Source organism: Rhinolophus sinicus, linkage group LG09 (assembly GCF_036562045.2).
Source record: "Rhinolophus sinicus isolate RSC01 linkage group LG09, ASM3656204v1, whole genome shotgun sequence".
In the NCBI taxonomy this organism is placed as follows: domain Eukaryota; kingdom Metazoa; phylum Chordata; class Mammalia; order Chiroptera; family Rhinolophidae; genus Rhinolophus; species Rhinolophus sinicus.
The window spans coordinates 84,208,877-84,235,676 of record NC_133758.1 but is presented as its reverse complement, the minus strand read 5'-3'; the positions used below and the strand labels follow the sequence as shown (position 1 = coordinate 84,235,676).

The following is a 26,800-nucleotide window of genomic DNA, read 5'->3' as shown; positions in this document are numbered from 1 at the left end:
CACAGCCGACGGCCATTCACCACCCGAGCCAGTACCCCTTCACGTGAGGCCGAGAGCCTGTAAACTACTCTCTGGGGCTCTGTCCCCACAACAACATTTCAAAGCACATAATTTCACCTGGTGCTAATTGTACAAGGGTATGTGTTATAGCTTAAATTACTTTGGCATTGGTACATTTTTAGAACTCAAATCCATAAGGTACATAGAATCCAGAGAAGTCAAACACACCTTTGTGAAAGAGCAAGGGAGGCAGTAAGCCTTCATTCTCAGAGCCACTTTCCACATAACACACATAAATCAGCCAACACAGCTGACATCTGAGCAGCAAGTAACTCATTGGTGCTCACTGTGACTTTTCAATCTGCTGAGTATGTCTTCTTTTGAAGTGATGAGGCCTAAATTGATGCTTAGTAACAAGGAGTATGGGTATAATTCAAGATTGTGTCTTCTTTGAATAAATCCAGAGTGCGGCCCTTTATTTTTTGCCTTTTGGAAGGAAAAAAAAAGTTGAATTAGAACAGTTTTCTGCTTTGTTTTCATTTTTGCTTTCTTTTTAAAATAAAATGTTATTGGTTTTGTACTGTAAAATTCAAACAAAGGGGCAAATAATTCCTTGGTGGTTTAGAGAAGTATCATTGATTTCAGATCATCCCCATACCAATCTCCAGTGCATATCTACACAATTTAAATGCAGCCAATAATTGTTCACTCCTCTTTAGGTTGGGTGTGTAATCTAGCTGAGAAGGTGGAAAAAGAGAATAGTCCAAGTACTTCTTTATAGTAGAAGCAATTTACATTTAAAGTGGAGTAGTGTTAATTCTGTTAAAAACACCAATTCCTAGCAACTCCTCTAAAGGATTCTGATTCAATAAGAATGAGGTAGGGCGCAGGAATCTCTGTTTTTAACATTTTTTCTGATGATTCTTATGATCTAACACATCAGGGACATTGGTCATTTGTTGTTTTTGCTTGCTCAGCATCTCTCCCTTCTAATAAGAGTGCCTCAATTTTCTGTTGAGAAAGCACTCCTCCCCAACTCTCAGTCACTGTAGTTGGGGCTGATTCCACCACCAGCTTCATAGATGGTCTAGGTCCCAGGCCTGTTCAGTCATTGTAATCACACACTCGTGTTCAGTGTCTTTGTTCACACTGGTTGATTCAGAGATAGGTGTGGAACCATTGAAAAGAGGTGTTCTCCTTCATCTGGGTTTAGGAAAATGTATCTACCTGAAAAGAAGCCAACACAGAGAAGGAATAAACAGAGAAAAGAAAGAGAGAGGGAGGGAGGGTGGGCGGGGGAGAGACAGAGAGAGAGAGAGAGAGAGAGAGAGAGAGAGAGAATATGAATGAATCTAGATGAATGAAGCAAAAATAAGTGAAAGAATAGAAAAACAATAAAGTCAATGAAAGTTGGTTCTTTGAAAACATCCTTAAAATTGGCAAACCTTTAGGTAAACTATCAGTAAAAGAGTGAGAAGACTCAAATCACTAAAATAAGTAGTATTTTAAAATAGATAATAAATTTCTGATCTTACAGAAATAAGAAGGATTATAAGGGAATACTGTGAATTATTGTATCCCAGGAAATTAGATAGCCCAATTTAAATGGAATAATGCCTGGAAGGAGAGAAACTACTAAAACTGACTCAAGAAGAAGTAGAAAATCTGAATAGGTCTTTAACAAGTAAAGAGATTGAATTGGTAATCAAAAAGTATCCCACAAAGAAAAACCCATGCCTGGATGACTTGGTGAATTTTACCAAAAATAGAGAAGAATTATCACCAATCTTTCGCAAACTCTTTAATAATATAGAACAAGGAAACACTTCCAAACTCATTCTGTGAGGTCAATATAACTCTGCTACTAAAACCAAACAAACCAAATCCAGAAACACATAAAGCATATACATCATAACCAAGTGGAATATCCCAGTAATGCAAAGTTGTTTCAACATATGAAAATCTATCAATATAATACACCATATTAGAATAAAGGACAAAATCTCTCAAATAATACAGTAAAAGTATTTGGCAAAATTCAACACTCTTTTAGGATTAAAAACTCAAAAAACTAGGAATAGAAGGGAACTTCCCCAACCTAATAAAGATCATCTATGAAAAACTCATAACTAACATCATACTTAATGGTGAAATCATTTTGCAGAGCTTAATTCCCTCATAGAATACATTGGAAATGTTGTAAGCCCTAGAGTTTTTTAGGTCAAGACTTTGGATTTTATTCTGATTTTGATGAGAAGTCATTAGAAGAATTTCAGCTAAGGGAGGGTCATGATTTGATTTTTATTTTTAAAAAGCACTCTGGCTACCACATATTCATTGTTTTGGGATTCCTTTTGTATTGGGGGTGGAGAACAGGAGGGAATCCTGGTATAGTTAGCAGATTGTGGACATAGTCCAAAGGAGAGATTGTGGTGGCTTGGACTAAAAAAGGTAGTAGTAAAAACAGAAGTGGAAGTTTTCAAAACACTTTTAGAGGTAAAATCAGCAGGACTTACTAAGGGTTTAGATGTGAGGATGAATTAGGAAAGGAGAGGACTGAACGTTGACTCCTAGATTTTTGGCTTAAGCAACTGGGTAGATGGTGATACTATATATTGAGAAAAAGACCCAATGGGGGTGGACTTAGAAAAGACAAAAGTTCTATTTTGGGCACATTAAATTGGACATACCTATTTCAAATTAATGTGAAAATGTGAAATAGGGACCTGGATATATAATTTGAAGCCCAAAGGAGAGGTCAGGTCCGAGCATAAAGATTTGGAAATCACCTGCATACCCACAGTATTTAGAGCCATGGGACTGAATGAGGTTGATTGGAAAAACTGTATAGAGAAAAGAAGAGAAACCAAGATAGATCCCTGCAGTATTCATACCCTTGACATTCAGGCAGAGGAGAAGTGGAACCCATGAAGGAGACTAAGAAGAAACAGCTAATGAAATAGAAGGAAAGCAGGAGAGTATCGTATCATGGCCTCCAAAGAAGTAACTGTTGCAAGAAGGAGTATGAATAAGTTCTAGAGATCTGCTGTATCACGTTGTGCCTCTAGATAATAATACGATATTATACACCTAAACATCTGTTCAGAGGATAGATCCCATGTTTAGTGTTCTTAGCCCAATGAACTTTTTTTTTTTTTTAAAAAAAAAAACATACTTTTTAAAAGTAGAAGGACGTGATGACGAACTTGGTTGAATACTGCTGAGAGGTCAAGCAAGGGAGGAATGACACAATGGCCATTAGAGTTTGACATATAATGGCTGTTAGTAATTTTGACAAGTACAGAGTCAATGAAGTTGTAGGGACAAGAGGTCCAGTTGAGGTAGGTTAGGAGACAATGTGAGTTGAAAAAGTAAAGGGAGCAATCCTAGATAACTCTTCGAAGAACATTTGTTCTTCGAGCAGAGAAATGGAACGGCAATTCAAAGACCATGTGGATTTATGAGAGAGGGGATAATGACAGAAACTAAGTCACTGGAAAGGATCTGGAACACAATGGAGGCCTTTGACCAGGTAGTTTTTTTGACCTGAGCCAAGCCACAGTATCTATAGTAATGAGAAGGAAGTCGAAGAGGTGGGGTAATGATGGGGGTAGACTTGGTAGTTTTCATGAGGGATGATGAGGGAGTTCCTGTATAATTGCTTCTACTTTCCTGGTGAATATAAGATGTGCGTATAGTTAGCAGTGAGGTTAGGGGAGAGACTGAAAATATAAGAGCTTCAAAAAGAAGGAGTGAAACAGTCATTTGGAAATTGCTGTCAACTGAATTGTGTCTCCCCAAAATTCACATGTTGAAGCCCTAACCTCCGTGTGACTGTATCTGGAGATAGTTTCTTTAAGAGGCAATTATAAGGTTAAATGAGTCCGTAAAGATGGGGCCCAGACCTGATTGGACTGCATACTTATAAGAAGAGGGAGGAAGAGAGGGAGAGAGAGAGAGAGAGAGAGAGAGAGAGAGAGAGAGAGAGAGAGAGAGAGAATCTGAGAACAGTAAGAAGGCAGCCATCTGCAAGCCAGGATGAGGGCCCTCACCAGAAACTGAAATTGACTGGCATTGATCTGGGACTTCCCTGCCTTTGGAACTGTGAGAAATAAATTTCTGTTGTTTAAGTCACCCAGTCTATGGTATTTTGTTATGGCAGCCTGAACAGACTAAGATAGGAATGTAGAATAATGAAATTATTAAACTTTAGTAATGTTACCGAACTCAAGGGGTTCGCTGCTTGGGGTATTCTATTCAAGAATGATACATGGTTGTCATCAGGTAGTTTTGCATCAAGTATAGGAGACAGGGGTTTCACATCCGAAGCTCTCCTTCCCCAAAGGGAGGCTTAGCCATTGTTTATAGACATTATTTGGTTAATTACATGTTGATTTCTTAGCTACACTTAATCTGTTTGGGTTCCTGTAAAGTTCATCCTGTTTACAGCTACATCTGAAAAATACTGTTACATCTTAACATTTAGCAAGAATAGCATTTAGTAGTAAGACCCACCCAGACCTTGAGATCCTTGTCCTATATGGGCACTCAACAGTTCTGCACATTTGAGTGCCCATCTGAGATTTGTGGCTGTGGAACTTAAAGAGAGACCAGGACACACAGTTATATATATTTTTTTGCAGTCATTTCTTTTTTTTTTTCCCCCAGTCATTTCAATTGTTCAGATGCTGGTACAGGGTAAACAGACAAATGTTGAACCCAAGAGTTTAACCCAAGTCATGAGTTTGTAGGCAAGTATAACCAAGAGAAGTAGACAGAGAATTAAGGGTGTTTCCAAGACAGTGTTTAAATGAAAAGAGACAGAAATATTGAATATGGCAACTTCAAAAATAAGTTTATCTGGTTCCTCTGTGTTATAAAGCTGAGTTTTCTTGAGAAAGATTAGGCTAGATATTCTTTACCCATATTTTCAGTACAGTGTATACATTTTGAACTCATTACCATATCAATATGAGATAATACCACTACAACTTGTAGGGCATTAGTTTTAAATAATTATTGATCCAATTCATGTGTATTTTGCACTGCAAACTTTCTAATAAACTGGACATCCCCGTAAGCAAGAATCAGATACATGTTTCTTTAAGAAACTCTTTCAGAATAAATAGAAGTTATGGTAACTCTATCTTTCCTCACCCATTAGATTTTTCATTTCTAACACTATTTTCTCTTCAGAGCTTAATATGTTTGATCTCAGATTGGTATCAATATGCATAAGAGGAAGTAAGATTTTATAGACAAAATTTTTTTTTTAATTTTATTAAATTTATTGGGGTGACAATTGTTAGTAAAATTACATAGATTTCAGGTGTACAGTTCTGTATTACATCATCTATAAATCCCATTGTGTGTTCATCACCCAGAGTCAGTTCTCCTTCCATCACCATATATTCGATCTCCCTTACCCTCATCTCCCACCCCCCACCCCCCACCCCCTTACCCTCTGGCAACCACTAAACTATTATCTGTGTCTATAAGTTTCTGTTTCTCATTTGTTTGTCTTGTTCTTTTGTTGTTTTTGGTTTATATACCACATATCAGTGAAATCACATGGTTCTCTGCTTTTTTTGTCTGACTTATTTCGCTCAGCATTACTCTCTCAAGATCCATCCATGTTGTCACAAATGTTCCTATATCATCTTTTCTTACCGCCGAATAGTATTCCATTGTGTATATATACCACAACTTCTTTATCCATTCATCTATCGAAGGACATTTTGGTTGTTTCCATGTCTTGGCCACCATAAACAAAGCTGCAATGAACATTGGAGCACACGAGTCTTTATGTCTAAATGTTTTCAGATTTTTTGGGTAGATACCCAGGAGAGGGATTGCTGGGTCATATGGCAATTCTATTCGTAATTTTTTGAGGAACCTCCACACTGCCTTCCATAACGGCTGCACCAGTCTGCATTCCCACCAACAGTGTATGAGGGTTCCTTTTTCTCCACAGCCTCTCCAACATTTGTTACTATTTGTATAGACAAAATTTTGGCTTGGAAATTAAACTACATTCAGTCTTCTTCCTGTCCAAATTTTGAGCTAAAATCCTGAAAATGAAAATCATTTCTAGACTCCGTGAATGCCCTAATCCTAAATTCCTCCTGAATTGTGAAGTGGAAAATTAAATCGTTTTTATTGGAAAACTCCCTATTCAATGGATCCAGATCAGCACTCAGATGATGTCAGCAAATGTTGCATTTTTTTCCAATTATGAAATGAATTATGGGGCGCTAGCTAACCACAGTCAGTCATTAAATAAAGCTATTTTGGCTGATACATTGTTGTCCTGCCAGAAAACACAGGTGTTTTGTTTTTAAAGAATTTTTAAAACATTGCTTTAAGAAAAGATTGCATTAACAATCCTTGAGCACAAGCAATATAGGAGCATAAATAAGAAGGTGCTATTTGTGGAGAATTTGTGTGACAAGGGTAGAGACTGTATTTTCACATATGAAAGAAAGTGTTGCTTTATGTCCAAGGAATTGAAACATTTGGGCTATGATGTATGATGACAGTGATGTATGACCATGCATATTTAAACACATCTATACACAGAGTCTTAAGAGTTGAATAAAAAGCACCTTATAAACATGAATAATTATTATTGAGAACAAATTTTTTTGGACTGGGATTTTTCAAAGAATGTAAGTTCATTTATTCTATCACGATTCCCAAAGGTTTTAAATTCATAGTCTCAAAATGATGGCATGTCCATCTGTCAGTATCAAATATGGACTTGTTAATAGTAGAACTAGAGCTGTACTTTCATTTGGAGGTAGTTCCTTGAAAGACAAATGAGCATAAAAGTTTTTAATTGGCTCGATAGTCATAATGACAATTTTTAATCATTTTGCATTTTCAGTAATATCCCTACATTTACCTCTTTTTTTCTCCCTTTCAATCTACTGTCTTCAGTTTCCATATCTCGAAGTCATTCCTGAACGAAGCAGCTGCTTTCAGTTGATTCATCTAAGGAATTTGATTATCTCATCCAAACGATGACATCTTGAATCATGCATTAATGGCATGCTTATGGAATGATGCAGTTTTCTGTTTCAAAATGACTTTTTTTTCTCTGTGTGTGCAAGAATATAAATGTCACATATCTATAATCCCCAGAACTCAAAAATTAATGCAACAATTAACTTCTCATCTGGGTTAAAACTATGTTTAAAAAGAGCGATGATCTATTGACAAGCATACCTTAATAGATGTACCTTGCTGGAAATAAACCTTAGGGTTTAAAAGTTGAAAATGGCACTTTAAATGTGCTCTAAAATTGATTCCCAAGACCTAAATTGCCCAGGTTTTATTTCAGAGTTTCAAAATGCTTTTATTGCCGACTTTAGAAAGATTCCCTTCCTCAAATTAATTATGGATATCTTATTTTTGAATGCTGATTTATACCAAGATCATTCTTCAGATTCTCAAGAGTGTCTTTTTTTCTTTTTTTATTAGTTACAGGTGTACAAAACAACATGATGATTAGACATTTACACCCCTCACAAAGTGATAACCCTCCCAAGTCTACTACCCCTCTGACATCGTATACAGCTGTTACAATACCATTGACTATATTCCCTATACAGTACTTTACATTCCATGACCATATGTACAGAAGGGGCCAAAACAATGTATACACAATTTAAGAAAGGAAAACTGTATTAAAATGGTAATACTCAATATACACCAATAACAAAAGATGAATACAAGTCACGTGTGATTTCTGCAATTACAAGAGATGCCCAAAGTGGTTACCATCAGCGTCCAGACACTTCTGATTACGGCGAACTGTTGGTTGAGCAACATTGACCAAAGTGTCCATTTGTATACATTTTTTGGCACCCCATATATAGTATTTAATTATAGTTGACATTCAGTGTTATTCTACATCATCTTCAGGTGTACAGCACAGTGGACAGTCATCCACACAATCTATGAAGTGATCCGCCAATAAGTCCAGTACCCATGTGCACCCTACATAATCTATACATTATTGATTATATTACCCACACAGTATTTCACTTCCCTGTGACTATTTTGTATCTACCAATTTGTACTTTCTAATCTCTTCACCTTCTCCTCCATCCGCCAAGTCCCCCTCCTATCTAGCAACCATCAGTTTGTTTCTCTGTATCTCTGAGTCTACCATTTCTCTGAAAATAAGACCTAGCCAGACAACCAGCTCTAATGTGTCTTTTGGAGCAAAAATTAATATAAGACCCAGTGTATTATATTATATTATATTATATTATATTATATTATATTATACCTGATCTTATATTATAGTAAAATAAGACCGGGTCTTATATTAATTTTTGCTCCAAAAGATGCATTAGAGCTGATTGTCCAGCTAGGTCTTATTTTCCGGGAAACACGGTATTTTTGTTTTGTTTGCTCGTTAATTCTGTTCTTTAGATTCTATGTATAAGTGAGATCATATGGTATTTGTCTTTCTCAGTCTGACTTATTTCACTTAGCATAATATTCTCTAGGTCCATCCATGTTGTTGCAAATGGTAAGATTTCACTGTTTCGTATGGCAGAATAATACTCTATTGTATAAATGTACCACAATTTCTTTATCCAATCATCTATTGATTGGCATTTTGGTTTCCACATCTTGGCTATTGTGAATAGCACTGCAATAAACATGGGGTGCATTTTTTTTTTTTTAATTAGTGTTTTGGATTTCTTTGGATAAATACCCAGAAGTGGAATTACTGGATCATATGTAGTCTATTTTTAGTTTTTTGAGGAACCTTCATGCTGTTTTCCATAGTGGCTGCACCAATCTGCAATCCCACCAACAGTGCATAAGGGTTCCCTTTTTTCCACATCCTCACCAACGCTTGTTGTTGTTTTTGGCTTATTGATGATAGCCATTCTGACAGGAGTGAGGTGGTATCTCATTGTGGTTTTTATTTGCATTTCTCTAATGATCAATGATGTTGAGCATCTTTTCATATGTCTATTGTCCATCTGTATGTCCTCTTTAGAGAAATATCTCTTCATGTCCTCTGCCCTTTTTTAAATTGGATTGTTTGGTTTTTTGGTGTTGAGTTGTATGAGGTTTTTTTTAAAATAAATGTTGGATAGTAACACCTTATCAGATGTATCATTGGCAAATATCTTCTCCCAGTCAGTAGGACATCTTCTCATTTTGTTGATGGTTTCCTTTGCTATGGAAAACTTTTTAGTTTGATATAGTGCCATTATTTTTTCTTTTGCTTCTCTTTCCTGAGGGGATGTATTGGTAAAAATTACCAAGGATAATATCTGCGAGTTTACTTCCTATATTTTCTTCTAGGAGTGTTACGGTTTTGGGTCTTACATTTAAATCTTTAATTCATTTTGAGTTTATTCTTGTATATAGTATAAGAAGGTGGTCCAGTTTCATTTTTTTGCATGTATCTGTCCAATTTTCCCAACACCATTTATTAACTAGACTGTCTTTACCCTAATGTAAATTCTTGCTTCCATTGTCACAGATTAAATAACCATATAGGCTTAAGTTTACTTCTGGGCTCTCTATTCTGTTCTTTTGAGCTATGTGTTTGTTTTTATGCCAATACCATGCTGTTTTGATTACTATATCAAGAGTGTCTTAAAAACATGTTATAATCAACAGCACATTTGGAATTTCACTAATTATTTATTCACAAATGTGTGAAATTCACCTGAGGTATAAAAATATTTTTTAAAACACTGAAAGTTATTTATGAAACAACTACTGCCCATACAAAAATTGAATGATTCTGTAATAGTCTGGTAGAGGGAACTATGAGTTAGCTATCGTTCAACTAACTGTCAGGGACAATTGGTAAAAGGAGAGAATTCTGATCAATGATCAGGTCTTAAACTGTGGTGACATGATTTAAAAAAACACCTATGAACGTAGAACTCTCCTACATCATTTTGTTCTTTCAAGTTCAAGTGTTGCAAATTCTGTTATCAAGCATAATTGGGGAATATGTTTTTCTTAATCAAAGGTTCCGGTTAAATAAATGATTAGTTCAAGAAAAATTTTATATAGAAATATAACATAATTAGATAATAATAGATATATAACTATATATATATATAGTTATATATATATATATATATATATATACACACACACACACATGTACATGTATACCAACTTTCAAAGAATTTCAAAACCCAGGTGAGCCACTTAATCTTATTTAACCAAAATGTATTAAAATACCACCACCATAACATTCTAGAGCTTAAATCTTCATATATGACAATGTTTCTAAGGAAGAAAGCGTATATAATTCTTGCCTGTGATGCCTAAAACTTTGATCCTAGATAGAGGACTCTCTTTACTTCCTGTTCCGCTCACCACCCCTGACCCAAGCTCGGCAGCAGGGACTGGTTTCCCATGGTTTTCACCTAATGATGGTAGCTTCTATGGCCTGATGATCCAGATGAGGAAGTGGAGAGGCCGAGGGTAAATCCAAATGGCTGGAGTTATGATGGAGTGATCAGAGGTCCTCCTCCAAATTCTAAAGAAATCTGAGGGAAGTGAGGGGGTGGGCATGGAACATTTAAATATAGGAAGATAAATTTGCAAATTGATAAATTAAAGGGTGAGCTTATTCACATAGCAGTGAATCCCAAGGACATTTGAAGAAACACATGTTCATGCGTTTGCTTAGAACTCTTTAGAATAATTAACAAACGAATGCTACAGAGCAGAGAGAGTGAGGAGGCTGCGTCTGGCTCTGGCTCCCACAGCCATCGCAGTACATTGAGCGCCATATACACAGTGCGGGGCAAGTGCAAGCCGAGCCGATGGGCACTGGGCGACGCTGTGCTCGCTGAGGGAAAATAATCAAATATGGGCAAAGGAGACCCGAGGGCAAACTGTCCTCATATGCATTCTTTGTGCACACCTGCCGGGAGGAGCACAAGAAGAAGCACCTGTTCCTTCACTCAACTTCTCAGAGAGTTTTCTAAGAAGTGCTCAGAGAGGTGATAGATCATGTCTGCTAAACAAAAAGGAAAATTGGAGACATGGCAAAGGCAGACAAAGCCCCATATCAAAGAGAAATGAAAACTTACTTGTATATGCCTCCTAAAAGGGAAACAAAAAACAAAGTTCAAGGATGCCAACGTACCTAAGAGGCCTCCTTCGGCCTTTTTCTTGTTTTGTTCCCCAAAATCAAAGGAAAGCATCCCAGCCTATCCGTTGGTCATGTTGCAAAGGAGCTGTGACAGATGGGGAATGACACTGCTGCAGATGACAAGCAGCCTTATGAAGAGAAGGAAAAAGAGAAAAAGGATATTGCTGCATATCAAGCTAAAGGAAAGCCGGACACAGCAAAAAACGGAGTTGCCTAGGCTGAAAAGAGCAAGAAAAAGAAAAGAGGAGGAAGACGAAGAGGACGAGGATGAGGAGGAGAGGAGGATGAAGAAGATGATGATGAAGAATGTTTGTTCTAGTGCAGTTTTTTTCTTGTCTATAAAGCATTTAATCCCACTGTGCACAACTCACTCTTTTTAACGAAAACTGAAATGTAAGGCTGTGTAAGATTTGCTTTTAAACTGTAAAGTGTCTTTTTTTGTATAGTTAACACAGTACTGCATGTGTTTTTAGATAGCCCTGTCCTGGTGGTGTTTTCAATAGCCACTAACCTTGCCTGGTGTGGTATGGGGGTTGTCAATTGGCATGGAAATTTAAAGCAGGGTCTTGTCGGTGCACAGCACAAATTAGTTGTATGTGGGGATAGTAGTTTTTTCATCGTCAGTGTCTCTGATGCAGCTTATACAAAATAATTGTTCTGATAACTGAATACCACTCTGTAATGCAAAGAAGAAAAAAAAATTGCAGCTGCTTGTAGACATTCTGAATGCTTCTAAGTAAATACAATTTTTTACTAAAAAAATGAAATAACAAAGGAAGAAATTAAAAGCTAAAGTATTTTAAGCTATTATGGTTTTCAAAAGTGGAAGTTTACATATCCATTTTATTTTTTCATGTAAAAATATTAGGTTGGTGCAAAAGTAATTGCAGTTTTTGCGATTTTTTTTTTAACCTTTTAAACTGCAATTACTTTTGCACCAACCTAATATTTATTGACCATTGTTCACCCATACTTAACAATAAACGATATATAACATTATGATTACTACAAAGTTACTATTTTTACAGGCTTCTGCTAAACCAATAACCCAAATATTGAAAAGATTGAGCCTACATGTAAGGAATGAGTTGGGAGTAAAGAAAAACCATACAGATCAATAGTTTAAGCTATATTTAATAACTAGTTCGTTCACCCATTTATTCCAGCAGGTTCCTAAATTGCCAGCATCTCTAACCATCTGATTAGGTTTTCATGAACAAACTCATAGACATTGACCTTTTAGTCAATATAGCACAGGGATTTAAACTTCTTGTAAAGGAAAGTTTCACAAGAAAGAACCTTTAAATGTCCATTTAACTAAGTCTTGCTTGGTTAATTAAAACATACCAGGGTTTGTCTAGTTTTCTCATCTGGGAAGGTTTGTTGGTAGAGATAAATTTTTCCTGTCAGAGGTTTTGCAAATAAACTTGTATTTATATGACTGTAGATATAGTTGTGGATTCTGATATGGCTGCTTTTAAATTGTCCAATTCATTACATAATTATCTATTCAGTTTGAAATATTAAGACTTCAGAAGAATTTTTCAATTTAACTTGAACTATTTCTTAGGTTGCTCAAAATGATAATATTCCAGAAACATGGGATTATCCATGGTTGTGGAATGGCATTTTTGTTTTGTTGAATATTAAGAAAAGAAGGCAGGGAAGGAGGGAGGGAGGGAGGGATAGAGGGAGGAAGGAAGAGAGGGAGGAAAGAAAACCATTTACGTATGTATTTCATGTATACATACATAAAAAAAAATAAACAAAAAACCCCAAAATGGTCATTAGGCATATATGAGTTAAATACAAATTTTTATGGAATGATGACTATATGATTTTCCCCTACATGTAGAAAAGCTGTTCTCTAATACAGAGGCAATTATATACCATGATATCAAATATGTTTTTCTCATGAGGAAAGCAACTAAGAAAGCTTTGTTGTTGTTGAAAGTAACCAGTGCTATAGATGAAAAAAAAAAAAAAAATACCCAGCTCCCCCAATACTACTTTAAAACAAATATATCAAACTTGATTTTCATTATAATGTAGTTTTCCACATTAATAAATCAAAAAACCAAGACCTAGATTTTATATGTATTTAATCTGCTCTATGTCTATATATCTCTAGCAATGGAAAGAATTATTGAACTGTATTTTCTGGACGAGAATGCCAAGTTAGTCTCTCTTCACAAAAAAGCAATTACAGTTTGAAAACACTTTATATCTACCTTTTGCCAGCACCAAGTGTATCTCTCAAGTTTGAATCTTTCCATTCCATGAAAAACATTAATTCTGCACTGCTGTCTGTGGCACCAATTATTCGTTCAGGATCAAGACCTTTGGCAAAGCCTCTTGGTTTGTCAACAGCATCTCTTTTCTTCTTTGATGTGCTATTATCAGATTGATTGACTGTCAGATAAAGATTTTCATTTGGTACTATTTTTTTCTTTACCATCTCTTTCAGAATTAAGAAATGTTTCAATAAATTCTGGACAATCTAAATTTTCTTCAGGTTCCCAATATTGTCAGCATCTGTATTACCTTCCACTTCAGGAAATATTCCACATTCCCATTTACTAGCATCAGTCCTGTGCTTTTTCCACCACAAGTTCTTCAGGTTCTATCCAACTTTTTTTACTCTTTCCATTCTATTTCTTTCCCATTTTTTGCAACGTAGGATGTGGATAAAATTTAACACTGTGCACGGTTGATGAGAATGTAAATTGGTGCAGCCACTGTTTTCCAACAGTATGGAGGGTTTTCAAAAAATTAAAAATAGAATTACCGTATATTTCAGAAATTCCACTTCTAGGTATTTATCTGAAGAAAATGAAAACACTAACTCGAAAATATACCAATATATGCACCCTCATGTTTACTGCAGCATTACTTACAATAGCCAAGATGTGGAAACAACCTAAGTGTGTGTGTGTGTGTGTATATTATATATATATATACACACATATATATACACATATATATGTGTATATATGTATGTGTATATATATATATATATATATATATATATATATATATATCCAATAGAATATTATTCAGCCATAAAAAAGAAGGAAGTCTTGCCATTTGCAACAACATGGATGGACCTTGAGGGCATTATGCTAAGTGAAATGAATCAGACAGAGAAAGACAAATACCATATGATATCTGTTGTATGTGGAATCTGGAAAAAAAACAAACTCATAGAAACAAAGAATAGGTTACTGGTGGTTACCAGAGGTGGAGGAGTAGGAGAAATAAAATTTTTCTAAAAATTAAAAAAAGAATAATGGGCAGAGGACCTGAACAGACACTTCTCCCAATAATACAAATAAATGGCCAACCAATATATGAAAAAATGCTCAGCTTCACTAGCTATTAGGGAAATGGAAATTAAAACCACAATGAGATACCTCACACTTGTTAGAATGGCTATCATCCACAAGACAAGTAATAACAAGTGTTGGAGAGGTTGTAAAGAAACAGAAACCCTCATACACTGCTGGTGGAATGTAAATTGGAGCAGCCCCTATGGAAAACAGTATGGAGGTTCCGCAAAAAATAAAGAATAGAAATACCAGACGACCCAGCAATCCCTCTTCTGGGTATCTACCCCAAAAATCTGAAAACATTTACCTGTAAAGATATATGTACTGCTATGTTCATTGCAGCGTTATTCGCAGTGGCTAAGACATGGAAATAACTGAACTGTCCTTCGATAGATGATTGGATAAAAAAGATGTACGTTATACAATAGAATACTACTCAGCCATAAGAAAAGATGAAATACTGCCATTTGCAACAACACGGATGGATCTTGAGATTATCGTGCTAAGTGAAATAAGTCAGACAGAAAAAGTTGCGAACCATATGATTTCACTTACAACAGTTTAGTGGTTACCAGAGGGTAAGGAGGTTGAGAGCTGGTGGTAGAAGAGCATACAGAGGGTCAAATATATAATGATGGAAGGAGAACTGACTGGGTGGTGAACACACAGTGCAGTATATAAATGATGTATTATAGAAATGTACACTTGAAACCTATATAATTTTACTAACAAATGTCACCCCAATAAATTTAATAATAAATAAATAAATAAAATAAAAGAGCATTTATTGGGTGTTTGCTTGTGAAAGCAATGAAAGCTCAACTATAGTAAAGCCCCAAAAGCATAAGAAGGAAAATAAAAATCATATGTCATTCCACCTCACAGAAACAACAATGTTAACATTTTGAGGTATTTCCTTTCAATTATAAGAGACAAGAGAGAGTTACCATAATTGGGATCATATTAAATTATATGTGCATTTTTTTGTATCCTATTTTTATTTAACATAGTATCATATTAATGAACCTATATAAAACAGAACAGCACTTGTCCCTGAATATTATGAGCATTTTTCAATGATATTAAATGCTCTTCAAAAACATAATTTTTAAGACAGTGTTCAAAAAATTTACTGTTAGAAACAGATTAAATCATTCTTCAATTTTTGAACACGTGTAATTTTTTTCATAACAGCTTTATTAAAGTACAGTAAACTACATATATTTAAAGTGTACAACTTGCTAAGTGGTGACCTATGAATGTAGCTGCGAAACCATCATTACAATCAAAATAATCACCCAAAAGAGTTTTCTTGTGCTCTTTTTGTAATCCCTCCCTCCTGCCCGCCCCCATCGCCACCCCCATCTCCAGGCAATTCTGATCTGTTTTCTGTCACTATAGATTAGTTTGGATTTTCTGGAGTATTTTATAAATGGAATAATACACTATGTACTTTCTTTTGTCTAACTTCTTTCGCTAATCATAATTATTTTGAGACTCATTTATGTTGTTGTGCAATCAATAGTTATTTCCTTTTATTGCCTTTTCTTCCATTGTACAGATATACTTCAATTTATTTATCAATTCACTTTTTGATGAATGGTTTTGTTGTTTTCATTTTCTGATTATTACAAATAAAACTGATATGAAGATTGTGTGTATCTTTGTATAGCCATATTTTCTTTTTGTCTTCAGTAGTCTATATAAAGACTTCTACATAAATATTATAACATCTGAGGATGGAATGTCGTGGGGACAGAGCCAGGAGTGCAGTTTCCTGGCTCTCACCCTCACATGGAAAGGTGCTCACTCGGGTAGTAAAGGGCCATCAACTATGATTAGATGGCCATCAGCTGTGGCTAGTTGGCCGTTAGCTGTAACCAGTGAGCCATTGGCCACTAATATGACTGTCGTGGCTACGCTAGCAGCAAATGGGGGCTAGCAAGGGCGATTGTGGGTTGCGGATTGCAGAGAGGTGGATGCCGCCAGCGAGAATATAGTGGTATGACGCCCCTATCTGTGGCTCCATGTGTGTTCCTTTTGGCCTCACCATGTCCTGTGTTCTTATGTGGGGAGCAGGACCATAGACCCCGCCTGACACCCTGCTGACAAATGTCTTGGTCATAGGATGTGTATATGTTTCTTTAAGAAACTGACAAACTGTTTTCCAAAGTGGTTGAACCATTGTCATTCCCACCAGCAGTTCACGAGAGTTCTAGTTGCTCCACATCCTTGCCAACACCTGGTATGTTCAGTCTTTTTAATTTTAGATATTTTAATAGGTATATAGTGGTATCTCATTGTGGTTTTATTTTGCATATTCCTGATGACTGATAATTTTGAGCATCTTTTATGTCCTTACTCAATCCGTTTGGGTAGATTTCTCAAATCCTCAGTCAGGTTTAACCTAAAGTGATGATTTTCAGTCACAGAAGAGTATTTCAAAATGTAAATTCTTAGAAAATTCTTTCTTTAATGATACACTTCTGCCATTTCTTATTCCTATTCAAAACACTCAAGATTGCAGTAAAAATAATAGATTAATCTTATTAATAGATGATTAACATATGATGATGACGATGATTTAAAAGTCTTACCTAAACATCAGTGGATGGCTCCAAAACAAATATATTTTAAAGAGGAACACTGTCATTTTCCATAGCCACCACCACTCTAAAAGACCAACAATCCCAAGGTTATAACAATTATGATACTACTTTATGGCTTTCCTCAGAAATCTCCCCACTTCTTCAAGGTCAGTCCTGCTTAGCAACTCTGATACGGGCCTTTGATCACTTCTGGCTCATTTCCCCAAACCCATTTCTCCCTCAAATCTCTTCTTCCACCCTATTTCACCCCCAACACACTCTCCCCTCTCTCAGCAGACAATTTGTTTTTTTGTGTGTGTTTTTTTATATCATCAAGAAAATAATCTATTAGGTGTGATTTGTACTCCCTTCTTTCCTTCAATTTACAAATATATCTCTTCACCCATGCTTTATCCTTCTGCCTTGTATAAGAGAAAAACATATCTAAGGCCAGCACTGCTTCATAGACTCTGGATCTTTCTCCTCCAAATCTGTAGGCATCAAGTATCTAGTATTCATCTATTTCCTGTGTCTTCAATTCTAACCTAACCATCTACTCCTTTCCTTCTGCATCAAAACCTGTTTAAGAGTCTTACAGCTTAAGATCAAAAGTCTCCCTCCATCTTGTGTTCTTCAGATAAAGCTTCCCTTTCATTCCTTCAGAGCCACGCTCCCAGAAAACGCAGGCTACCCCACTTCCTCTTCCTCATCTCCCATTCATGCCTTAACCACTGCAGTTGGCCCAGTTCAACCTTTGCTCTACTTTTGCTGAGGACATCAAATGTCTCGTTGTCAAAGCCAGTAGACACTCCTCAGCCCTGACATCATATATATTTTAGCTTCTTGAGTAACTCTCTCTCTTTATTTGGTTTCTGTTCCACATTTGTCCACAATGTTGTTCCACGGGTCTCTTAAAATTGTTAAAGTGGTTTCTGTTACTACATCTGAACTCTGAATGATCTAGCCTCGTTCTATACTTTATACTCCAAGAAGATTAAGCAAACTCCTTTCACTGCCTCCACATGCCATGGTGTCTTACATGTCTCAGTCTTTGTTCATGGTGTTACTTCAACCTGGAAAGCCTTTTCTTATTTGCCCTGGTTACTTTAGTGAGATGGAAAACTTAGCACACAATAAAGGACCTGCCAGGGAACTATGGTGTTTCCATAACATTTCTCCTAAATCTTTCTCCTATTCCTAACTTACTAATGACAAACTATATCACCTCAAATCACCAGTTTATTGTATATTCACAAAACCTTGGCTGATTTCCAGTAACTAACTACCATCTATTACTATCTCTTCTTTTAAAAAAAAGTTTTAAAATTCCTTTCCTATTTGTCTATCTCAAATTACTAGAAGCAACCCCAAAATAAAACTCCCTGAGAAATACCCACTCTTTTTTACCCAGAACTCCATTTTCTATAGTACTCATAGAAACTTTCCGTAGTACAAAGAGGAACAGAAGTGATGAGAGGCTCTTTTGGAAAGTACAAAATCAATTCCTTTGTCCAATTTCCTGTGGCCATGAACTTGAAGGTTTTATTCCTGTGAAGAGCTGGATCTCTCAAGATCATGACATGACCTCTGTTGTATGTAGAATCAGAAATAGATTTTTCATTTAGTAGTAGAAAATTAGTGCTAGAAGGAATATTAGCAACCATTCCCTTCCTTTATGGATGTGGAAACAGAGACTGAAAAAGAAATGAATACCTAGAATGAATTGTATCCCCTAATGCCAATTATACTATCATTTTCACTATTTTTCAATGCCTTTTTAAATCAACATTTACAACACTGATTAATGGTCTGCAAGATCCTTTTTTTTAATTAAAGTTTATTGGGGTGACAATTGTTAGTACAGTTACATAGATTTCAGGTGTACAATTCTGTAATACATCATCTATATATCACATTGTGTTCACCACCCAGAGTCAGTTCTCTTTCCATCACCATATATTTGATCCCTTTTATCCTCTTCTATCACCCCTCCCCCCTTACCCTCTGGTAACCACTAAGCTATTATCTATGTCTATGAGTTTTTGTTTCTTCATTTGTTTGTCTTTTCCTTTGTTGTTTTCAGTTTTATATACAACATATCAGTGAAATCATATGCTTCTCGACTTTTTCTGTATGATTTATTTTGCTCAGCATAATAATCTCAAGATTCATCCATGTTGTCACAAATGGAACTATTTCATCTTTTCTTATGGCAGAATAGTATTCCATTGTGTATATATACCACATCTTCTTTATCTAATCATCTATTGGAGGACACTTTGGTTGTTTCCAGGTCTTGACCACCGTAAATAAAGCTGCAGTGAGCATCGGAGCACATATATCTTTACGGATAAATGTTTTCAGATTTTTGGGGTAGATACCCAGGAGAGGGATTGCTGGGTCAAATGGTAATTCTATGCTTAATTTTTTGAGGAACCTCCACACTGCTTTCCGTAGTGGCTCCACCAATCTGCATTCCCACCAACAGTGTATGAGGGTTCCTTTTTCTCCACAGCCTCTCCAACTCTTGTTACTATTTGTCTTGTTGATGATAGCCATTCTAACTGATGTGAGGCGATATCTCATTTTGGTTTTTATTTGCATTTCTCTTCGTGATTAGTGATGTTGAACATTTTTTTCATATGTCTATTGGCCATTTGTATGTCTTCTTTGAAGACATGTCTATTCAGGTCCTCTGCCCATTTGTCAATTGGACAGTTTGGGGTTTTTGTTGTTGTTGAGTTGTATGAGTTCATTATATATTTTGGATATGAGCCCCTTATCGGAGGCGTTGTTTGCAAAAATCTTCTCCCATTCAGTTAGTTGCCTCTATTTTGTCGATGGGTTCTTTTGCTGTGCAGAAGCTTTTTAGTGTGATGTAGTCCCATTCATTTATTTTAGCTTTTACTTCCCTTGCCTTTGGGGTCAAATTCATAAAATGCTCTTTGAACCCCAAGGTCCATAAATTTAGTACATATGCTTTCTTCTATGCATTTTATTGTTTCAGGTCTCATGTTTAGGTCTTTGATCCGTTTGAGTTAATTTTGGCACATGGTGACAGATAGCAGTCTAGTTTCATTCTTTTGCACATGGCTTTCCAATTCTTCAAGCACCATTTGTAGAAGAGGCTGTCTTTTCTCCACTGTATGTTTTTGTCTTCTTTGCCAAAAATTGTCTGTCCGTATTTATGTGGGTCCCATTTTTTAATTTGTTAATTTTGGAGCAACTGGCAAATGGAGAATTTTACACATGTAAGCAAAAGCAAAAAACAACATATTCAAAACCTGGAAACCAAATTAATCTTTTCAAATAATCACTTATTTATCCTAGGCTAGGAGGGAACAGGCCCTGGAGAATTAGTACATGGTACAGGACAATTCAACTCAATCTTTTCTTATATTACTGCTGAGCCTGAAAGGGCAGACTTTCTAGTTACTGCCTAGATTCAAAGCTATCCTTCATATGTACTAAAACATAAATCTATGACTTCTCTCATTTCAAGTACATTTTGGGCTTTCCACAAGGATTTCCAAGTATGTATCATTTCTCAACTGAGTTAACATAGCTATCCGTATGTGAGGTCTCTTGCTTAACCAAGTGGAAAGTAAATCTATTTCAACCATATCTATTTTTTTTACCATTCCCACTGCTTTATTTTGGAGCTTTCTAACTACTGAGATATCAAGACAAGATCCATAATCGTTTGTGAACCTCCACAAATTAAGAAACTGGTGAAGTGCTGAGGACAATAACTTGACCCTGTCCAGATACTCACATGCAGTCTCATACCTGTCAGTGCCTCAGAGGTCAAGGCGGAATTGCCATCCCAATGCTGATTGGTAGATCACCATCAAAGTCCAAGTCAGATACCAGTTTTTACAAATCTAACTACTGTTGCTCAACTGGGTGTCCATGGAAACTGAAAAATTGGTTTGTTGCCTAGAGAAGTGGAAAGAAAACCAAGTCATTTGGTTTCTATGTGGTTTCTACGAAGTTAAAAAATTTTTTTGGCAAATCATAAAAACAAGGATGGCTAAAACTACATGATTCCCTTGGTCAATTCTTGATCTTATCAAGAAATATTCTCTATGTATATTACTCAAAATATGAAAATATTCTAAATGAAGGAGTATGAGATTCTAAGGATATTTGATTCTTGGTTAGATTTAAAAGAGTGACCAACATATGCAACAAAATCTAATAGGTTAAAAAGTCCTTGGATTCATTACATATGGAAAATATTTCTCATCCACAAATTCAACAGAGTTCCAAGTATGAAAGAAAAGGCTAGTATTTAATAAGGGCGGAGGAGACTGAAACACCTATTCATTAATCCTATGGAAATATTTGTCACTCATATGTGGTTTAGAGGATTGGGTAAAAATAGCATTTTCCTAAGAATTTATTCATCTGGGCATGAACCTTTATCTATCTGAGCAACTAAATATGACATAACAGTAGGCAAGAGACTTGTACAATGAACTCCCTGATAGACAGGGATGCAGAAGTGACAGCTTGGCACATGTTGGCATGATTTCACAGCATCTGTTGGCCTGCCATCAGATAGAAAACAACTCTTGGCAGATTCCCCTCTCTCAATGAATGCACAAAATTAGCCTGTCCAAGAAAGGTGGTATACATGAGTTACAACCAAGAGTTGGCCTGACCTCAGCTGTTCAGTATTTAGGATAATTAATGCTGCTTTTTAGCTTGTCTTAGAACACTTAGAAGAAATACCTATTAAAAAATTCAACTTCAGACAGGAAAAATTGAAATTGGTTTTATCCATGAGTCACAAGCCAAAATGCCTATAGAGGCCAAGTAGGGAATGAAAAATCAATGTATGGAACTGAGTAGAAGCAAAACAATAGCACTAGTGTGATGATAAATGCCATTGACACAGGCTCAAGGTTGTGGAATAACAGGGAATAATGACAACTATAGCAAAGTGTGGAACACACTTCTCCTTGAAAGGGAACAATCTCTGCTCCAGTCTAGGAGCATGCCATGTCTTCAGACATTTCAGGCTAGGTTTGGTTTGCCCACATCTTGCTGGAGTCTTCACAATGATCTATTTATTTAAGGAAAGAATAGTAAAAGAGATGTAGACACAACCGCCTATTACAAATTCATAAATCATTAAAATTGCTGTGTAATTTTGTACAAATCAAATCTGTATGAAAAATGTAGTGTGCACGTTCTCTCTCTCTCTCTCTCTCTCTCTCTCTCTCTCTCTCTCTCTCTCGGTACAATGTCTAGAGATGAAGGAAAGCTGATTTAGTCACCACACAAAAACTAAAACATGGGCTGAGTCTAGTAGGGGTGGAGGAAAATGTTTTCCTGCTTCACTTTCTTCCTTCATGCTCCTAGACCATCTCCTATATGTGTTTGGCTTTGTGTTTGGGGTTTAACTCATCAAAAGATTACAGTGAAGGAGCAGATAGGGTGATTGCTCCTTCTTCTCTGCCTATGGAAGAGTTATTTCAGTATAAGCCATACCACACCAGTCATATTATTTTCCAATCCAAAATCTTTCTTGGTTTCCCAATGTCCTGCAAATCAAAGTCAACTCCTTAGTTCAGGTCCCAGCGAGGTTCCCACATGTGTTCCACTGCCACACCCTCAGCTCTCACCTGACAGTCCTCACAATCCCTTGTAGCCCGCTGCCATATTGTCCTACCTCTGAATAATGCTTCTTCTGTGTTCCTCTCCATCAAACACCTCATTATCCCTTAAGATCCACTTACAATCCTGCCTTCTGTATGAATCCCTCCAAGACCAAATCAGTGCGGGGTGCTTGCTCCCTTCTCCAAATTTCACATGAAATCATATTAACAATGATGATCATCAAAGCCAATACATGCCAGGCTCTGTGCTAAATGCTTTATCTCATTTACTCCTAGTCCCTGATTCTCTGAAACAGATATTATTAGCCCCCGTTGTACAAGTGAGGATTCTGGGAGCCAGAGATACGAAAAGGAAAGTAGATCTCTTTCTAATAGAAAATAACAAAGAGGGATCTCATTGGACAACTTGGATTATTTGCTCATCCCTGAGCCAATGACTGTGGCCAGGCCTTGAATTACATACTGATGTTATGGGGTTTGGATGAGCCAAACCTCAAATCATATTGACGGATGTCAGAAAGGAGGGGAGTTTCCCAAAGGAAAGCTGGGGTTACCTAATGTAAGAAAGAATGCTGGAAAAGCAAAAACAAAATATCCACTCTCCTTCTCATGTGGAGAACTGTTAACTCTCTGGCTTCTCCTGCAAGATTACCGCAGCCCCCAGCTTTCCTTCCTTAAGTAAAGCGAGACTTGTAGTCAAGATGATGCAAGAAGTCCACACTTTAATACACCCTCTCTGCTCCAACCACATAAAAAGGGATATAAAATAGAAAATTTTAAAAGAAAACTGGTACAAAAATAAAATAAACATCTTTATAGACCAAAAACAACAAAAAAAAACATAAAGCTCTGAACAGAGCTGTAGCTGGTGGACATATGACAGTTTCAATATTTGAAGTTAAGAGAAGTTGGACTCTCTCCCCCACTTCCAACTCCATTCTCAATCCTTTATATTATCAGCTCCTCTGACCATGTGGCCTGTGACCTGTGAAAGAAAACTGGAAAAAACTGCTACTGACCAACAACTAGGGCTATGCCTTTAACAAGGTGAAAGTCTACAGACCATATACAGCTTCTTGATAAGGTCTCCTGCTGGTTCACAAACTGACTCTGCAATATTCCCAATATTAAGGTGAGTCCTCAAAATGCCATTTTAACATTGGTTCTGGGTAAAGGTATATGGTAAGCCAGCTGAAGCCACCTCCAAAGTGTTGGACAGGGAGATGTGAGCACAGTATGGGGAGGGTCTTAATAAGATACCTCCAACTGAAAATGAGCCTAACACTGAAATTCCAAAATATGTGAGGAAATATAACACTAAGAAAGACTAAATAATGAGAACATGAATTCTCTGCAGGCGAAAATAATTTATGAAATAGTCTGATGAAGCATTTAAGTTTAGAATGTTCAAATAAAACACCAAGGAATGATTTCCATTAATAAAAACAACAGCAAGAAATGATAAAACAAAAATAGGCAAACAAAATTAGTACTGAGCAGAGTTTAAAAGAGAATTAGAACCACAATGAGATTTTCCTTCACACCCACTAGGATGACTAAAAGAAAGAAGTCAGATAATAACAAGTGTTGGCAAAGACATGGGGAAATTGGAGCCTTCTGTACAGCTGGTTGTAATGTAATATGGTGAAACACTTTGGAAAATAGTATGGCATGTCCTCAAATAATTAAACTTAGGGCTACTATTTGACCCAGTTATTCCACTCCTAGGTATATACCTGAGAGAAATGAAAGCATATGTACATACAGAAACTTGTACGTGAGTGTTTATAGCAGTATTATTCATAATAGCCAAAAGATGCAAACAACCCAAATGTCCGTCAACTGATGAACAGATAAACAAACTGCGCAACATCCATACAATAGACTATGACTCAGTCATAAAAGGAAATGAAGTACTGATACAAGAGTCATGGATGAACCTTGAAAACTTTATACTAAATGAAAAAAAGCTAATCACAAAATACCACATGTTATATGATTCTGTTCATATTAAAGTCTACAATAGAAAAATCTATAGAGACAGAAAGCAAATTAGTGTTTCATTAGGGCTGGTGTGAGAGGCGGAGGAATTTGAAGGAATAGGGTGATGATAGCTAAAGGGTACAGGATTTCTTTTTGAGGTAACTAAAATGTCCTAAAATTGATTGTGGTGATGATTACACATACCTGTGTCAACCCTGTAAAGTTGTCTTAGAAATTTTTCATTTGGAATTTTCACTTCAATGAAAAATTTAAAAGTATAATATAAACATTTGTTGAGATTGTCTGGATGAATTTCCTATAACCACCACCAGATAATATTAGTGCTCATGCCTATTCGTGTTTATAATCTCATGCTCACCACATGAAAAGCCAAAAGACCTCTAGGCAAGTAGCACAAATTAGAGGTTCAGAGTCATTTAAGTAGAGAAAATGGTGGGGAAACCCAGCCATCACACAGTGTATGGTATTAAAGGGAAACCAGATTCAAAGAAGCCACCCACAGCAGTCAGGAATATATTCAACCTAGGAGTATATACTGTGGGTCACAGTTTGTACATACCATCTTTTATTAGCTGTAAAAATAATAGCAAACAACAGTGAAGGATTTGTTATAAAACAACGTTTTAAAATGTTTTAGTAGTGTTTAGGGGTTGCAATATTCAAATGATTGGTTCAGTGTTAAAAACAAGGTCATTATTGATTAAGTGGAAAACTAATGATAATTGATAATGATAATGATTCAAACTATGGTTCCTAGTGCTCAAAAATCAAAAGAATCAAATTAATGTAAGTATTTCTTTCCTATATTGAACCCAGAGTTCAAACAAGACCATCCATCACATCAAGCATACAATTGTTCATCTGAATTACACTGTATTGCAATTTTATTTGTATTAGATTCCTAAATTTCTCTTAGTTATGTTATTTTAATGAGAGCTGTTAGTATTATGAGTTAAATCTAGTTTCATCACTGTCCATATTATAAAAGTATGATATTAAAAACAATTGACCTCAACATTAGAAGTCCATGTAAATTATTTTCCTCTAAAAAGGTTCTGTGCATTTCTTTGTTGTGAGGATTCAGTGAGACAGTTTGTAAAGTGCTTAGGCAAGAAATGAAGATTTTAAACTTGGGCAAATAAATGAATGATCAAAATGCTTGTGGTCCGAAACCACAATGGTGCTACACTTCAGAGAAGAAAGAACATCGGTAGCCTCAGGTAACTATAATGTTTGACAATGATGTGTTTTGAATAACCAGAAATTTATTTTTAAGTTTCAAGTACTCTTGGAAATATTTGAAAAGTGTGTTGGCATGCTTTTCTCACTAAAGGATCAGATAATTTCATCTTTATTTTATGACCTAGAAACTTCCAGTGCCTGTTTCATCTTTCAAAACTAAATTCTTCCTGTAGATCCATGATTGTAGAAGTTATGCAAATAAGAAATTACTCTTTAAAAAAAATAGAGAGTATAAGGATTTTTCATGCAATTCTCTTTTTTCAGCTAGGGAATGCATAACACGAGGTGTCCCCTGTTGGAGTCCAGTTCATTGAAGTTTTATTGTGCAGGTATAGCTACTTTGATGTGGGGTTGATAGGCCTACCTGGGGGCAGAGGAGGGCGGGGAAAGGAAAGGAGGTGAATCATTTGTCCCTATGTGCAAAGCAGCCAGGAAAATTTATATTCGATTTTAGACACGTTCATTGAATGACTGCTATGGACAAGAAACTGGGGGAGGGATGAGGAAAGACACATAGAGGTGAGTGAGATACTATCACCAACTTTTTGGAAATTTATAGCCAAAGGAGAAATTGAAACTCTGTCATCCTTTTAGCTTCAATGAACTCAACACGCAGTTACAGTGATCAGCCTCTGAGGCTGACAGAACTTTTGAAAGCTGGGGATTCCAACATCATCCATTGGGGTGCTGACAACTCTGTTTACTAGTAAGTGACCCTGTAAACCCATCTCATCAATGGATTGATGTTACCGCAGGGCCAGTTCCTGAGGCAGGGCCACAGACTCTAGGCAAAGGCCTGCCCTTCACACAGTTCTGGAAAATGAGAATAAAAAGACGTTTTGCAGATTTATCAGC

General features: G+C 36.3%; 1 pseudogene; it reads left to right on the top strand.

The window, feature by feature from the left end:
- Nucleotides 1-11,474, top strand: part of LOC141573048 (high mobility group protein B1-like) — a 34,893-nt pseudogene extending 23,419 nt beyond the window's left edge.
- The last annotated feature ends 15,326 nt before the right edge of the window (nucleotides 11,475-26,800 follow it).